The sequence below is a fragment of the Pan troglodytes genome, chromosome Y (genome assembly GCF_028858775.2).
Source record: "Pan troglodytes isolate AG18354 chromosome Y, NHGRI_mPanTro3-v2.0_pri, whole genome shotgun sequence".
NCBI lineage: Eukaryota > Metazoa > Chordata > Mammalia > Primates > Hominidae > Pan > Pan troglodytes.
In genome coordinates, this window is record NC_072422.2 from 3,702,718 (window position 1) to 3,719,004 (window position 16,287).

The window sequence follows — 16,287 nt, forward strand, 5'->3', positions numbered from 1 at the left end:
TACATTACATTCGGGTTGATTCCATTCCATTGCATTCCATTCCATTCCATTACATGTCATTCCTATCCATTACATTCGATTCCATTCAGGTTGATTCCATTCCTTTCCATTCCACTCCATTGCATTCCATTCCACTCCATTCCATTCCATTCCATTCCTTTCCATTCGGGTGGATTCCATCCCATTCCTTTCCATTCCGTTCCATGCCACTCCATTCCAGTCAAGTTGATTCCATTCCATTCCTCTGCATTGCATTCCATTCCATTCTATTCCATTCCATTCGGGTTTATTTCATTCCATTCCATTCCATTCCATTCCACTCCATTCCATTCCATTCCATTTCATACCATTCTGGTAGATTCCATTCCATTCCATTCCATTGCATTCCATTCCATTCCATTCCATTCCATTCCATTCCATTCCATTCCATTCCATACGGGTTGATTCCATTCCATTCCATTCCATTCCATTCCAGTTGATTGTATTCCCTTCGATTCCTTTGTGTTCCATTCCATTCAATTCCATTAGTGTTGATTGCATTCCATTCCATTCCATTCTATTCCTTTCCATTCCATTCCATTCCATTCCATTCCATTCCATTCGGGTTGATTCCATAACCTTCCCTTCCATTCCATTCCCTTCCATTCCATTCGAGTTGATACCATTAAATTCCATTCCGTTCCATTCCCTTCCATTCCAATCCATTCCATTCCGGTTGATTCCATTCCCTTCCATTCCTTTCCATTCCATTCCATTCCATTCCATTCCATTCCATTCCAGTCCCTTCCATTCCATTCCTGTCCTTGCTGGTTGATTGTATTCCATTCCATTCCATTCCATTCCATTCGGGTTGATTCCATTCCATTCCTTTCCATACCATTCAATTCCGTTCCATTCCATTCCATGCTGGTTGATTCCATTCCATTCGATTCCATTCCATTCCATTCCATTCCTTTCGGTTTGATTCCATTCCATTCCACTCCGTTGCATTCCATTCCATTAGTGTTGATACAATTCCATTCCATTGCATTAGATTCCATTCCATTCGGGTTGATTCCGTTCCATTCTATTCCATTCCATTCCATACGCGTTGATTCCATTCCATTCCATTCCGTTCCTTTCCAGTTGATTGTAATCCCTTCGATTCCATTGCATTCCATTCCATTCTATTCCATTAGTGTTGATTGCATTCCATTCCATTCCATTATATTCCATGCCATTCCATTCCATTCCATTCCATTCGGGTTGATTCCATAACCTTCCCTTCCATTCCATTCCCTTCCATTCCATTCGAGTTGATACCATTAAATTCCATTCCGTTCCATTCCCTTCCATTCCAATCCATTCCATACCGGTTGATTCCATTCCCTTCCATTCCTTTCCATTCCCTTCCATTCCATTCCATTCCAGTCCCTTCCATTCCATTTCTGTCCTTGCTGGTTGATTATATTCCATTCCATTCCATTCCATTCCATTCGGGTTGATTCCATTCCATTCCTTTCCATACCGTTCAATTCCGTTCCATTCCATTCCATTCGGGCTGATTCCATTCCATTCGATTCCATTCCATTCCATTCCATTCCATTCCATTCGGTTTGATTCAATTCCATTCCACTCCGTTGCATTCCATTCCATTAGTGTTGATACAATTCCATTCCATTGCATTAGATTCCATTCCATTCGGTTGATTCCATTCCATTCCATTCCATTGCATTCCATACCATTCCATTTGGGTTGATTCCATTCCATTCCATTCCATTCCATTCCATTCCATTCCAATCCATTCGGGTTGATTCCATCCGCTTCCATTCCATTCCACTCAATGCCATTCCATTCTGGTTGATTCCATTCCCTTCCATTCCTTCCATTCCATTGCATTCCATTCCATTTTATTCGGGTTGATTCCATTCCATTCCATTAAATTCCATTCCATTCCATTCCATTCCAGTCCCTTCCATTCCATTCCTGTCCTTGCTGGTTGATTGTATTCCATTCCATTCCATTCCATTCCATTCGGGTTGATTCCATTCCATTCCTTTCCATACCATTCAATTCCCTTCCATTCCATTCCATTCGGGTTGATTCCATTCCATTCGATTCCATTCCATTCCATTCCTTTCCATTCGGTTTGTTTCCATTCCATTCCACTCCGTTTTATTCCATTCCATTAGTGTTGATACAATTCCATTCCATTGCATTAGATTCCATTCCATTCGGGTTGATTCCGTTCCATTCTATTCCATTCCATTCCATACGCGTTGATTCCATTCCATTCCATTCCGTTCCTTTCCAGTTGATTGTAATCCCTTCGATTCCATTGCATTCCATTCCATTCTATTCCATTAGTGTTGATTGCATTCCATTCCATTCCATTATATTCCATGCCATTCCATTCCATTCCATTCCATTCGGGTTGATTCCATAACCTTCCCTTCCATTCCATTCCCTTCCATTCCATTCGAGTTGATACCATTAAATTCCATTCCGTTCCATTCCCTTCCATTCCAATCCATTCCATGCCGGTTGATTCCATTCCCTTCCATTCCTTTCCATTCCCTTCCATTCCATTCCATTCCCGTCCCTTCCATTCCATTCCTGTCCTTGCTGGTTGATTATATTCCATTCCATTCCATTCCATTCCATTCGGGTTGATTCCATTCCATTCCTTTCCATACCGTTCAATTCCGTTCCATTCCATTCCATTCGGGCTGATTCCATTCCATTCGATTCCATTCCATTCCATTCCATTCCATTCGGTTTGATTCCATTCCATTCCACTTCTTTGCATTCCATTCCATTAGTGTTGATACAATTCCATTCCATTGCATTAGATTCCATTCCATTCGGTTGATTCCATTCCATTCCATTCCATTGCATTCCATTCCATTCCATTCGGGTTGATTCCATTCCATTCAATTCCATTCCATTCCAATCCATTCGGGTTGATTCCATCCGCTTCCATTCCATTCCACTCAATGCCATTCCATTCTGGTTGATTCCATTCCCTTCCGTTCCTTCCATTCCATTGCATTCCATTCCATTTTATTCGGGTTGATTCCATTCCATTCCATTAAATTCCATTCCATTCCATTCCATTCCATTCCATTCCATTCCATTCGGGTTGATTCCATTCCATTCCCGTCCATTCCATTCCATTCCATTCGCGTTGATACCATTCCCTTCCATTCCATTTCATGCCATTCCATACCATTATATTCGGTTTGATTCCATTACATTACATTACATTCGGGTTGATTCCATTCCATTGCATTCCATTCCATTCCATTCCATTCCATTACATGCCATTCCTATCCATTACATTCGATTTCATTCAGGTTGATTCCATTCCATTCCATTCCACTCCATTGCATTCCATTCCACTCCATTCCATTCCATTCCATTCCATTCCATTCTGGTGGATTCCATTCCATTCCTTTCCATTCCGTTCCATGCCACTCCATTCCAGTCAAGTTGATTCCATTCCATTCCACTGCATTGCATTCCATTCCATTCGATTCCATTCCATTCGGGTTCATTCCATTCCATTCCATTCCATTCCATTCCACTCCATTGCATTCCATTCCATCTCATACCATTCTAATAGATTCCATTCCATTCAATTCCATTGCATTCCATTCCATTCCATTCCATTCCGTTCCATTCCATTCCATTCCATTGCATTCCATTCCATTCCATTGCATTCCATTCCATTCCATTCCATTCCATTCCATTCCATTCCATTGCATTCCATTCCATTTCATTTCATTCCATTCCATTCCATTCCATTCCATTGCATTCCATTCCATTCCATTCCTTTCTGGATGATTCCATTCCATTCCATTCCATTCCATTTATTTCCATTCCATTCCAATCCATTCGTGTTGATTCCATCCAAATACATTCCATTTCATTCCATTCCACTCCATTCCAGTCAGGTTGATTCCTATCCATTCCATTCCATTCCATTCCATTCGCGTTAATAACGTTCCATTCCATTCCATTACACTTCATTCCATTCGGGTTGATTCCATTCCATTCCATTCCATTCCATTCCATTCCATTCCATTCCCTTCCCTTCCTTTACATTCGGGTTTATTCCATTCCAATGCATTCCATTCCATTCCATTCCATTGCATTCTATTCCACTCCATTCCATTCCATTCCATTTCGGTAGATTGCATCCCATTCCATTCCTTTCCAATGCATTCCACTCCATACCATTCATGTTGATTCCATTCCATTCCTTTATTTTCCATTCCATTCCATTCCGGTTGATTCCATCCCATTCCATTCCTTTCCATTGCATTCCACTCCATTCCAGTCAGGTTGATTCCATTCCATTCCTTTACATTCCATTCCATTCAATTCCATTCGAGTTAACTCAATTGCATTCCATTCCACTCCATTCCATTCCATTCCATTCCATTTCACTCCATTCCGGTTGATTCCATTCCATTCCTCTCCATACCATTCCAGTTCATAACATTCGGGTTGATTCGATCCCATTCCATTCCATTCCATTTCATTCCATTCCATTCCATACGTGTTGATTACAATCCATTCTTTCCATTCCATTCCATTCCATTCCATTCCATTCCATTCCATTCCATTCCAGTAGATTCCATTCCCTTCTATTCCATTCCATTCCATTCAATTCCATCCCATTCCATTCCATTCCATTCTATTCCATTCCATTCCATTGCATTCGAGTGGATTCCAATCCATTTAATTCCATTCCATTCCATTCCATTCCAATCCATTCGGTTTGATTCACTACGCTTCCATTCCATTCAATTCCATTCCACTCGTGTTGATTCCATTCCATTCCTCTCCATTCCATTACATTCGGGTTGATTCCATTCCATTCCATTCCACTGCATTGCATCCCATTCCACTCCATTCCCTTCCATTCCATTCCATTCCATTCCATTCCATTCCATTCCATTGGGGTTGATTCCATCCCATTCCATTCCATTCCATTCCATTCCATTCCCCTCCATTCCAGTCAGGTTGAATCCATTCCATTCCATTCCATTCCATTCCATTCCATTCCATTCCAATCCAATCCATTCAATTCGAGTTGATTCCATTCCATTTCATTCCATTCCATTCCATTCCATTCCATTCCATTCCATTCCATTCCATTCCTATCCATTCCATTCCATTGCATTCCATTCGGGTTGTTTCCATTCCTTTGCATTCCATTCCATGCGACTCCATTGCATTCCATTCCATACTATTCTGTTTGACTCCATCCCATTCCATTCCATTCCATTCCATTCGATTCCATTCCATTCCATTTCATTCCAATCGGTTTGATTCCATTCCATTCCATTCCATTCCATTCCATTCCATTCCATTCTGGTTGATTCCATTCCATTCGGGTTTATTCCATTCCCTTCCATTCCTTCCATTCCATTGCATTCCATTCCATTTTATTCGGGTCCATTCCATTCCATTCCATTCCATTCCATTCCATTCCATTCGGGTTGATTCCATATCCTTCCTTTCCATTCCATTGCATTCCATTGCAATCCATTCGGGTTGATTCCATACTCTTGCATTGCATTGCATTCCATTCAATTCGGGTTGATTCCATTCCATTCCATTCCATTCCATTCCATTCCATTCCATTCCTTTCCAGTCCATTCCATTCCATTCCATTCTGGTTGATTGCATTCCATACCATTCCATTCCATTCCATTCGGGTTGATTCCTTATCCTTTCCTTCCATTCCATTCCAATCCATTCGGGTTGATTCCATACGTTTCCATTCCATTCCATTCCATTCCATTCCGTTCGCGTTGATACCATTCCATTCCACTCCATTGCATTCTGGTTGATTCCATTCCATTCCATTCCATTCCATTCCATTCCATTCCATTCCTTTCTGGACGGTTCCATTCCATTCCTTTCCATTCCATTCCATTTCGTTCCATTCCATTCCTTTCGGGTTGATTCCATTCCATTCCTTTCCATTCCATTCACTTCCATTCCATTCCATTCCATTCGGGTTGAATCCGTCCCATCCCATTCCATTCCATTCCATTCCACTCCATTCCAGTCAGGTTGATTCCATTCCATTCCATTCCATTCCATTCCATTCGGGTGGATACCACTCCATTCCATTCTAATCCCTTCCATTCCATTCCATTCCATTCCATTCCATTCCATTCCATTCCATTCCTTTCTGATTGATTCCATTCCATTCCAATCCATTCAAATCCATTCCATTCGGGTTGATTCCATTCCATTCCATTCCACTCCTTTCGGGTTGATTCCATTCCATTTCATTCCATTCCATCCCATTCCATTCCATTCCATTCCATTCCATTCCATTCCATTCCATTCCATTCGATTCCATTCCACTCCATTCCAGTCAGCTTGATTTCACTCCTTTGCACTCCATTCCACTACATTCCATGCCATTCCGTACCATTCTGGTTGATTCCATCCCATTCCATTCCATTCCATTCCATTCCGATTGATTCCATTCCATTCCATTCCATTCCATTCCATTCCATTCCATTCCATTCCATTCGTGGTTATTCCATTCCCTTCCATTTCTTCCATTCCATTGCATTCCATTCCATTCCATTCAGGTTCATTCCATTCCATTCCATTCCATTTGGGTTGATTCAATATCCTTCCATTCCATTCCATTCTATTCCATTCCAATACACTCGGGTTGATTCCATACGCTTCCATTGCATTCCATTTCATTGCATTCGGGTGGATTCCATTCCATCCCATTCTATTCCGTTCCATTCCATTCCATTCCATTCCATTCCATTCCATTCCATTCGGGTTGATTCCATTCCATTCCATTCAGTTCCATTCCATTCCATTCCTTGCCATTCCAATCCATTACGTTCGATTCCATTCGGGTTGATTCCATTCCATTCCATTATATTCCATTACACTCGGGTTGATTCCATTCCATTCCATTCCTCTCCATTGCATTCCATTCCACTCCATTCCATTCCATTCCATTCCATTCCGGTTGATTCCATATCCTTCCCTGACATTCCATTCCATTCCATTCCAATCCATTCGTGTTGATTCCATACGATTCCATTCCATTCCATTCCATTCCATTCGGGTTGATTCCATGCCATTCCATTCCATTCCATTCCATTCCATTCCATTCCATTCCGTTCGCTTTTATACCATGCCATTCCATTCCATTCCAATCCATTCCTTTCCATTCCATTCGGGTTGATTCCATGCCATTCCATTCCATTCTATTCCGTTCCATTCCATTCCATTCCATTCGCGTTCATACTATGCCATTCCATTCCATTCCATTCCATTCTTTTCCATTCCATTCGGGTTGATTCCATTCCGTTCCATTCCTTTCCATTCCATTGCATTCCATTCCATTCCATTCGTTTCTGGTTGATTCCCTTCCATTCCATTACATACCATTCCATTCCATTCCATTCCACTCGTGTTGATTCCATTCCATTCCTTTCCATTGCATTCAATTCCGTTCCATTACATTCCGTTCGGGTTGATTGCATTCGTTTCCACTCCAATGCATTCCATTGCATTCCATTCCATTCCATTCCATTCCATTTGGGTTGATTCCATTCCATTCCATTCCATTCCATTCCATTCTGGTTGATTCCATTCCATTCCATTCCATTCAAATCCATTCCAATCGGGTTGATTCCATTCCATTCCATTCCAATCCATTCGGTTTGATTCCATTCCATTTCATTCCATTCCATCCCATTCCATTCCATTCCATTCCACTCCATTCCTGTCAGGTTGATTACACTCCATTGCACTCCTTTCAACTCCATTCCATGCCATTCCATACCATTCGTGTTGATTCCATCCCATTCTTTCCATTCCATTCCATTCCATTCATTCCATTCCATTCCATTCCATTCCGTTTGATTTCATTCCATTCCATTCTTTCCATTCCATTCCATTCCATTCGTGGTGATTCAATTCCCTTCCATTTCTTCCTTTCCATTGCATTACCTTCCATTCCATTCGGGTTGATTCCATTCCTTTCCATTCCATTCCATTCGTTTCTGGTTGATTCCCTTCCAATCCATTCCATTCCATTCCATTTCATTCCATTCCATTCCATGCGGGTTGTTTCCATTCCATTCCTTTCCATTCCATTCAATTCCATTCCATTACTTTCCGTTCGGGTTGATTGCATTCCTTTCGACTCCTTTGCACTCCATTCCATTCCATTCCATTCCATTCCATTTCATTCGGGTTGATTCCATTCCATTCCATTCCATTCCATTCCATTCCATTCCATTCTGATTGATTCCATTCCATTCCAATCCATTCAAATCCATTCCATTCGGGTTGATTCCATTCCATTCCATTCCACTCCTTTCGGGTTGATTCCATTCCATTTCATTCCATTCCATCCCATCCCATTCCATTCCATTCCATTCCATTCCATTCCATTCCACTCCATTCCAGTCAGCTTGATTTCACTCCTTTGCACTCCATTCCACTACATTCCATGCCATTCCGTACCATTCTGGTTGATTCCATCCCATTCCATTCCATTCCATTCCATTCCGATTGATTCCATTCCATTCCATTCCATTCCATTCCATTCGTGGTTATTCCATTCCCTTCCATTTCTTCCATTCCATTGCATTCCATTCCATTCCATTCAGGTTCATTCCATTCCATTCCATTCCATTTGGGTTGATTCAATATCCTTCCATTCCATTCCATTCTATTCCATTCCAATACACTCGGGTTCATTCCATACGCTTCCATTGCATTCCATTTCATTGCATTCGGGTGGATTCCATTCCATCCCATTCTATTCCGTCCCATTCCATTCCATTCCATTCCATTCCATTCCATTCGGGTTGATTCCATTCCATTCCATTCCTTTCCTTGCCATTCCAATCCATTACGTTTGATTCCATTCGGGTTGATTCCATTCCATTCCATTATATTCCATTACACTCGGGTTGATTCCATTCCATTCCATTCCTCTCCATTGCATTCCATTCCACTCCATTCCATTCCATTCCATTCCATTCCGGTTGATTCCATATCCTTCCCTGACATTCCATTCCATTCCATTCCAATCTATTCGTGTTGATTCCATACGATTCCATTCCATTCCATTCCATTCCATTCGGGTTGATTCCATGCCATTCCATTCCATTCCATTCCATTCCATTCCATTCCATTCTCTTTTATACCATGCCATTCCATTCCATTCCAATCCATTCCTTTCCATTCCATTCGGGTTGATTCCATGCCATTCCATTCCATTCGATTCCGTTCCATTCCATTCCATTCCATTCGCGTTCATACCATGCCATTCCATTCCATTCCATTCCATTCCTTTCCATTCCATTCGGGTTGATTCCATTCCTTTCCATTCCTTTCCATTCCATTCCATTCCATTGCATTCCATTCCATTCCATTCGTTTCTGGTTGATTCCCTTCCATTCCATTACATACCATTCCATTCCATTCCATTCCACTCGTGTTGATTCCATTCCATTCCTTTCCATTGCATTCAATTCCGTTCCATTACATTCCGTTCGGGTTGATTGCATTCCTTTCCACTCCAATGCATTCCATTGCATTCCATTCCATTCCATTCCATTCCATTTGGGTTGATTCCATTCCATTCCATTCCATTCCATTCTGGTTGATTCCATTCCATTCCATTCCATTCAAATCCATTCCAATCGGGTTGATTCCATTCCATTCCATTCCAATCCATTCGGTTTGATTCCATTCCATTTCATTCCATTCCGTCGCATTCCATTCCATTCCATTCCACTCCATTCCAGTCAGGTTGATTACACTCCATTGCACTCCTTTCAACTCCATTCCATGCCATTCCATACCATTCGTGTTGATTCCATCCCATTCTTTCCATTCCATTCCATTCCATTCATTCCATTCCATTCCATTCCATTCCGTTTGGTTTCATTCCATTCCATTCTTTCCATTCCATTCCATTCCATTCGTGGTGATTCAATTCCCTTCCATTTCTTCCTTTCCATTGCATTACCTTCCATTCCATTCGGGTTGATTCCATTCCTTTCCATTCCATTCCATTCGTTTCTGGTTGATTCCCTTCCAATCCATTCCATTCCATTCCATTTCATTCCATTCCATTCCATTCGGGTTGTTTCCATTCCATTCCTTTCCATTCCATTCAATTCCATTCCATTACTTTCCGTTCGGGTTGATTGCATTCCTTTCGACTCCTTTGCACTCCATTCCATTCCATTCCATTCCATTCCATTTCATTCGGGTTGATTCCATTCCATTCCATTCCATTCCATTCCATTCCATTCTGATTGATTCCATTCCATTCCAATCCATTCAAATCCATTCCATTCGGGTTGATTCCATTCCATTCCATTCCACTCCTTTCGGGTTGATTCCATTCCACTTCATTCCATTCCATCCCATTCCATTCCATTCCATTCCATTCCATTCCATTCCATTCCATTCCACTCCATTCCAGACAGCTTGATTTCACTCCTTTGCACTCCATTCCACTACATTCCATGCCATTCCGTACCATTCGGGTTGATTTCATCCCATTCCATTCCATTCCATTCCATTCCGATTGATTTCATTCCATTCCATTCCATTCCATTCCATTCCATTCCATTCCATTCCATTCGTGGTTATTCCATTCCCTTCCATTTCTTCCATTCCATTGCATTCCATTCCATTTCATTCAGGTTCATTCCATTCCATTCCATTCCATTTGGGTTGATTCAATATCCTTCCATTCCATTCCATTCTATTCAATTCCAATACACTCGGGTTGATTCCATACGCTTCCGTGGCATTCCATTTCATTGCATTCGGGTGGATTCCATTCCATCCCATTCTATTCCGTTCCATTCCATTCCATTCCATTCCATTCCATTCCATTCGGGTTGATTCCATTCCATTCCATTCAGTTCCATTCCATTCCATTCCTTGCCATTCCAATCCATTACGTTCGATTCCATTCGGGTTGATTCCATTCCATTCCATTATATTCCATTACACTCGGGTTGATTCCATTCCATTCCATTCCTCTCCATTGCATTCCATTCCACTCCATTCCATTCCATTCCATTCCATTCCGGTTGATTCCATATCCTTCCCTGACATTCCATTCCATTCCTTTCCAATCCATTCGTGTTGATTCCATACGATTCCATTCCATTCCATTCCATTCCATTCCATTCGGGTTGATTCCATGCCATTCCATTCCATTCCATTCCATTCCATTCCATTCCATTCGCTTTTATACCATGCCATTCCATTCCATTCCAATCCATTCCTTTCCATTCCATTCGGGTTGATTCCATGCCATTCCATTCCATTCGATTCCGTTCCATTCCATTCCATTCCATTCGCGTTCATACCTTGCCATTCCATTCCATTCCATTCCATTCCTTTCCATTCCATTCGGGTTGATTCCATTCCTTTCCATTCCTTTCCATTCCATTCCATTCCATTGCATTCCATTCCATTCCATTCCACTCGTGTTGATTCCATTCCATTCCTTTCCATTGCATTCAATTCCGTTCCATTACATTCCGTTCGGGTTGATTGCATTCCTTTCCACTCCAATGCATTCCATTGCATTCCATTTCATTCCATTCCATTCCATTTGGGTTGATTCCATTCCATTCCATTCCATTCCATTCCATTCCATTCCATTCTGGTTGATTCCATTCCATTCCATTCCATTCAAATCCATTCCAATCGGGTTGATTCCATTCCATTCCATTCCAATCCATTCGGTTTGATTCCATTCCATTTCATTCCATTCCATCCCATTCCATTCCATTCCATTCCACTCCATTCCAGTCAGGTTGATTACACTCCATTGCACTCCTTTCAACTCCATTCCATGCCATTCCATACCATTCGTGTTGATTCCATCCCATTCTTTCCATTCCATTCCATTCCATTCATTCCATTCCATTCCATTCCATTCCGTTTGATTTCATTCCATTCCATTCTTTCCATTCCATTCCATTCCATTCGTGGTGATTCAATTCCCTTCCATTTCTTCCTTTCCATTGCATTCCCTTCCATTCCATTCGGGTTGATTCCATTCCTTTCCATTCCATTCCATTCGTTTCTGGTTGATTCCCTTCCAATCCATTCCATTCCATTCCATTTCATTCCATTCCATTCCATTCGGGTTGTTTCCATTCCATTCCTTTCCATTCCATTCAATTCCATTCCATTACTTTCCGTTCGGGTTGATTGCATTCCTTTCGACTCCTTTGCACTCCATTCCATTCCATTCCATTCCATTCCATTTCATTCGGGTTGATTCCATTCCATTCCATTCCATTCCATTCCATTCTGATTGATTCCATTCCATTCCAATCCATTCAAATCCATTCCATTCGGGTTGATTCCATTCCATTCCATTCCACTCCTTTCGGGTTGATTCCATTCCATTTCATTCCATTCCATCCCATTCCATTCCATTCCATTCCATTCCATTCCATTCCATTCCATTCAATTCCACTCCATTCCAGTCAGCTTGATTTCACTCCTTTGCACTCCATTCCACTACATTCCATGCCATTCCGTACCATTCGGGTTGATTCCATCCCATTCCATTCCATTCCATTCCATTCCGATTGATTTCATTCCATTCCATTCCATTCCATTCCATTCCATTCCATTCCATTCGTGGTTATTCCATTCCCTTCCATTTCTTCCATTCCATTGCATTCCATTCCATTCCATTCAGGTTCATTCCATTCCATTCCATTCCATTTGGGTTGATTCAATATCCTTCCATTCCATTCCATTCTATTCCATTCCAATACACTCGGGTTGATTCCATACGCTTCCATTGCATTCCATTTCATTGCATTCGGGTGGATTCCATTCCATCCCATTCTATTCCGTTCCACTCCATTCCATTCCATTCCGTTCCATTCGGGTTGATTCCATTCCATTCCATTCAGTTCCATTCCATTCCATTCCTTGCCATTCCAATCCATTACGTTTGATTCCATTCGGGTTGATTCCATTCCATTCCATTATATTCCATTACACTCGGGTTGATTCCATTCCATTCCATTCCTCTCCATTGCATTCCATTCCACTCCATTCCATTCCATTCCATTCCATTCCGGTTGATTCCATATCCTTCCCTGACATTCCATTCCATTCCATTCCAATCTATTCGTGTTGATTCCATACGATTCCATTCCATTCCATTCCATTCCATTCGGGTTGATTCCATGCCATTCCATTCCATTCCATTCCATTCCATTCCATTCCATTCTCTTTTATACCATGCCATTCCATTCCATTCCAATCCATTCCTTTCCATTCCATTCGGGTTGATTCCATGCCATTCCATTCCATTCGATTCCGTTCCATTCCATTCCATTCCATTCGCGTTCATACCATGCCATTCCATTCCATTCCATTCCATTCCTTTCCATTCCATTCGGGTTGATTCCATTCCTTTCCATTCCTTTCCATTCCATTCCATTCCATTGCATTCCATTCCATTCCATTCGTTTCTGGTTGATTCCCTTCCATTCCATTACATACCATTCCATTCCATTCCATTCCACTCGTGTTGATTCCATTCCATTCCTTTCCATTGCATTCAATTCCGTTCCATTACATTCCGTTCGGGTTGATTGCATTCCTTTCCACTCCAATGCATTCCATTGCATTCCATTCCATTCCATTCCATTCCATTTGGGTTGATTCCATTCCATTCCATTCCATTCCATTCTGGTTGATTCCATTCCATTCCATTCCATTCAAATCCATTCCAATCGGGTTGATTCCATTCCATTCCATTCCAATCCATTCGGTTTGATTCCATTCCATTTCATTCCATTCCGTCGCATTCCATTCCATTCCATTCCACTCCATTCCAGTCAGGTTGATTACACTCCATTGCACTCCTTTCAACTCCATTCCATGCCATTCCATACCATTCGTGTTGATTCCATCCCATTCTTTCCATTCCATTCCATTCCATTCATTCCATTCCATTCCATTCCATTCCGTTTGGTTTCATTCCATTCCATTCTTTCCATTCCATTCCATTCCATTCGTGGTGATTCAATTCCCTTCCATTTCTTCCTTTCCATTGCATTACCTTCCATTCCATTCGGGTTGATTCCATTCCTTTCCATTCCATTCCATTCGTTTCTGGTTGATTCCCTTCCAATCCATTCCATTCCATTCCATTTCATTCCATTCCATTCCATTCGGGTTGTTTCCATTCCATTCCTTTCTATTCCATTCAATTCCATTCCATTACTTTCCGTTCGGGTTGATTGCATTCCTTTCGACTCCTTTGCACTCCATTCCATTCCATTCCATTCCATTCCATTTCATTCGGGTTGATTCCATTCCATTCCATTCCATTCCATTCCATTCCATTCCATTCCATTCCATTCTGATTGATTCCATTCCATTCCAATCCATTCAAATCCATTCCATTCGGGTTGATTCCATTCCATTCCATTCCACTCCTTTCGGGTTGATTCCATTCCACTTCATTCCATTCCATCCCATTCCATTCCATTCCATTCCATTCCATTCCATTCCACTCCATTCCAGTCAGCTTGATTTCACTCCTTTGCACTCCATTCCACTACATTCCATGCCATTCCGTACCATTCGGGTTGATTCCATCCCATTCCATTCCATTCCATTCCATTCCGATTGATTTCATTCCATTCCATTCCATTCCATTCCATTCCATTCCATTCCATTCCATTCGTGGTTATTCCATTCCCTTCCATTTCTTCCATTCCATTGCATTCCATTCCATTTCATTCAGGTTCATTCCATTCCATTCCATTCCATTTGGGTTGATTCAATATCCTTCCATTCCATTCCATTCTATTCAATTCCAATACACTCGGGTTGATTCCATACGCTTCCATGGCATTCCATTTCATTGCATTCGGGTGGATTCCATTCCATCCCATTCTATTCCGTTCCATTCCATTCCATTCCATTCCATTCCATTCGGGTTGATTCCATTCCATTCCATTCAGTTCCATTCCATTCCATTCCTTGCCATTCCAATCCATTACGTTCGATTCCATTCGGGTTGATTCCATTCCATTCCATTATATTCCATTACACTCGGGTTGATTCCATTCCATTCCATTCCTCTCCATTGCATTCCATTCCACTCCATTCCATTCCATTCCATTCCATTCCGGTTGATTCCATATCCTTCCCTGACATTCCATTCCATTCCTTTCCAATCCATTCGTGTTGATTCCATACGATTCCATTCCATTCCATTCCATTCCATTCGGGTTGATTCCATGCCATTCCATTCCATTCCATTCCATTCCATTCCATTCCATTCGCTTTTATACCATGCCATTCCATTCCATTCCAATCCATTCCTTTCCATTCCATTCGGGTTGATTCCATGCCATTCCATTCCATTCGATTCCGTTCCATTCCATTCCATTCCATTCGCGTTCATACCTTGCCATTCCATTCCATTCCATTCCATTCCTTTCCATTCCATTCGGGTTGATTCCATTCCTTTCCATTCCTTTCCATTCCATTCCATTCCATTGCATTCCATTCCATTCCATTCCACTCGTGTTGATTCCATTCCATTCCTTTCCATTGCATTCAATTCCGTTCCATTACATTCCGTTCGGGTTGATTGCATTCCTTTCCACTCCAATGCATTCCATTGCATTCCATTTCATTCCATTCCATTCCATTCCATTCCATTCTGGTTGATTCCATTCCATTCCATTCCATTCAAATCCATTCCAATCGGGTTGATTCCATTCCATTCCATTCCAATCCATTCGGTTTGATTCCATTCCATTTCATTCCATTCCATCCCATTCCATTCCATTCCATTCCACTCCATTCCAGTCAGGTTGATTACACTCCATTGCACTCCTTTCAACTCCATTCCATGCCATTCCATACCATTCGTGTTGATTCCATCCCATTCTTTCCATTCCATTCCATTCCATTCATTCCATTCCATTCCATTCCATTCCGTTTGATTTCATTCCATTCCATTCTTTCCATTCCATTCCATTCCATTCGTGGTGATTCAATTCCCTTCCATTTCTTCCTTTCCATTGCATTCCCTTCCATTCCATTCGGGTTGATTCCATTCCTTTCCATTCCATTCCATTCGTTTCTGGTTGATTCCCTTCCAATCCATTCCATTCCATTCCATTTCATTCCATTCCATTCCATTCGGGTTGTTTCCATTCCATTCCTTTCCATTCCATTCAATTCCATTCCATTACTTTCCGTTCG